Genomic DNA, 341 nt, shown 5'->3' on the forward strand with positions numbered 1-341 from the left:
TATTTTCTTCGAATTAGCTCACAGATAAAATTCGAACTGTGATTGCGGGTAAAATGATCTTGGCGGGCCTGCCTCAGGTTTATGTGAGGGAGGCTGTGATTGGCTGAAAGGGGGAAAGGAATGTGGTTCTGGTTTAAGCAGCAGGTTCTTTGGGGGGAGCGTTGCGTGACATCCAAAAAACGGCTGCGAAGGAGACTATGGGTTACCATATTTTGTTAGCTATGGTGCTCAGCGCGCGAGCGACTTCGCCGCGTGCGGAGCTCATTTTGCTTTTAAATATAGTTTGAGGTGATTCCTCGGTATTGCACTGTGCATCCTGTACTGCGCATATGGTGTGTCGA

This window comes from Montipora foliosa, unplaced genomic scaffold (assembly GCF_036669935.1).
Source record: "Montipora foliosa isolate CH-2021 unplaced genomic scaffold, ASM3666993v2 scaffold_477, whole genome shotgun sequence".
NCBI classification, from domain to species: Eukaryota; Metazoa; Cnidaria; class Anthozoa; order Scleractinia; family Acroporidae; genus Montipora; species Montipora foliosa.